This window comes from Triticum aestivum, chromosome 3D (assembly GCF_018294505.1).
Source record: "Triticum aestivum cultivar Chinese Spring chromosome 3D, IWGSC CS RefSeq v2.1, whole genome shotgun sequence".
Lineage (NCBI taxonomy): Eukaryota > Viridiplantae > Streptophyta > Magnoliopsida > Poales > Poaceae > Triticum > Triticum aestivum.
Window position 1 is genome coordinate 487,841,807 of NC_057802.1, and position 2,890 is coordinate 487,844,696.

The window sequence follows — 2,890 nt, forward strand, 5'->3', positions numbered from 1 at the left end:
GTAATAAGTAGATGATGGGTTGCTAGAGTGACAGAAGCTTAAACCCTAGTTTATGCGTTGCTTCGTAAGGGGCTGATTTGGATCCACATGTTTCATGCTATGGTTAGGTTTACCTTAATTCTTCTTTCGTAGTTGCGGATGCTTGCGAGAGGGGTTAATCTTAAGTGGGATGCTTGTCAAAGGAAGGGCAGTACCCAAGCACTAGTCCACCCACATATAAAATTATCAAAGTAACGAACGCGAATCATATGAGCATGATGAAAACTAGCTTGACGATAATTCCCATGTGTCCTCGGGAGCGCTTTCCTTTATATAAGAGTTTGTCTAGGCTTGTCCTTTGCTACAAAAAGGATTGGGCTACCTTGCTGCACCTTGTTTACTTTTGTTACTTGTTACCCGTTACGAATTACCTTATCATAAAACTATCTGTTACCGATAATTTCAGTGCTTGCAGAGAATACCTTACTGAAAACCGCTTGTCATTTCCTTCTGCTCCTCGTTGGGTTCGACATCTTACTTATCAAAAGGACTACGATAGATCCCCTATACTTGTGGGTCATCAGCCACCTTTATGCAAAACAAGTTGCATGTTTGTCGGTGGAACCGGTCTCATGAACGTGGTCATGTAAGGTTGGTCTGGGACGCTTCATACAACAATACCGCCGAAACAAAATAAGACATTGGTGGTAAGCAGTATGACGATAACCACCCACAACCCTTTGTGTTCTACTCGTGCATATCATCTACGCATAGACTTGGCTCGGATGCCACTGTTGGAAAACGTAGCATGCAATTTCAAAAAAATTCCTACATCCACGCAAGATCTATCTAGGAGATGCATAGCAACAAGAGGGGGAGAGTGTGTCCATGTACCCTCGTAGACCGAAAGCAGAAGCGTTTCACAACGCGGTTGATGTAGTCAAACTTCTTCTCGTTTCGACCGATCAAGCACCGAACGTACGACACCTCCGAGTTCTGCACACGTTCAGCTCGATGACGTCCCTCGAACTCTTTATCCAGTAAAGTGTCGAGGGAGAGTTCCTTCAACACGACGGCGTGGTGACGGTGATGGTGAAGTGATCCGCGTAGGGCTTCGCCTAAGCACTACGAAGATATGACCGGAGGCGTAAACTGTGGAGGGGAGGGGGGCGCACACGGCTAACAATTGTTGGTGTGTGTTCTAGCGGTGCCCCCCTCATATATATAGGTTGGAGGGGAGGAGAGGCAGCCAAGGGGGCGCCCCAAGTAGGAGGAATCCTACTTGGGCACCTCCCAATTCGGCCTCCCCCCTTTCCTATTCCTATTCGGAATAGGAAGGGAAGAGGTGGAAGGGGGAATCCCATTCCCTTTTTCCTTTCCTCCTTCCCCTTTCCTTCTCCAATTTGGCCAGCCCATATGGGGGGCCGCACCAGCCCCTTTGTGGCTGGTGTGTTTCCCCTCTTGGCCCATAAGGCCCATATCTTTTGCCGGGGGTGCCCGGAACCCCTTCCGGTGACCCAATAAGTACTCGGTGCTTCCCGGAACACTTCCGGTGTCTGAATAACATCGTCCTATATATCAATCTTTACCTCTCGACCATTTCGAGACTCCTCTTCATGTCTGTGATCTCATCTGGGACTCCGAACAACATTCGGTCACCAAATCACATAACTCATATAATAACAAATCATCATCGAACGTTAAGCGTGCGGACCCTATGGGTTCGAGAACTATGTAGACATGACCGAGACACCTCTCCGGTCAATAACCAATAATGGAACCTGGATGCTCATATTGGCTCCCACATATTCTACGAAGATCTTTATCGGTCAAATCGTAATGACAACATATGTTATTCCATTTGTCATCAGTATGTTACTTGCCCGAGATTCGATCATCGGTATCTTCATACCTAGTTCAATCTTGTTACCGGCAAGTCTCTTTACTCATTCCGTAATGCATCATCCCGCAACAAACTCATTAGTCACATTGCTTGCAAGGCTTATTATGATGTGCATTACCGAGAGGGCCCAGAGATACCTCTCCGATACTCGGAGTGACAAATCCTAATCTCGATCTATGCCAACCCAACAAACACCTTTGGAGATACCTGTAGAGCATCTTTATAATCACCCAGTTACGTTGTGACGTTTGATAGCACACAAGGTATTCCTCCGGTATCCGGGAGTTGCATAATCTCATAGTCAAAGGAATATGTATAAGTCATGAAGAAAGCAATAGCAATAAAACTTAACGAACATTATGCTAAGCTAACGGATGGGTCTTGTCCATCACATCATTCTCCTAATGATGTGATCCCGTTCATCAAATGATAACACATGTCTATGGTTAGGAAACTTAACCATCTTTGATTAACGAGCTATTCTAGTAGAGGCTTACTAGGGACACGCTGTTTTGTCTATGTATCCACACATGTATCAAGTTTCCAGTTAATACAATTCTAGCATGAATAATAAATGTTTATCATGATATAAGGAAATATAAAATAACAACTTTATTATTGCCTCCAGGGCATATTTCCTTCACTAGTATGAACTCGTATGAATTAGTACGAAGTAGTATGAACTGCCATGCTTATATACCTCTATTCCCCTCTTCGCCGTGGATCGAATCTACCGCTGGATCGAACGCGAAGAAGTAGTGCATGACGAACAAAAAAGTGCTTACCGCCATTGCCGCGGGCTAGGTGATGATCCGCTCGCCGGTGATGGAGTCCGATGGTCTTCTTGCTCTCCTCCGATCCGCTGCCGGTGAGAGTTGGGAGAGTGGGGGAGAGTGGGGAGAGGGAGCGGTGAGGGGCGGTGAGGCTAATAATTGTCGGCGCTTCGGGAAGCAACGCGGCTTCTCGAGCGTGGTCGCGCGCGTGCAACCGCCGCTGCCCACGTGCACC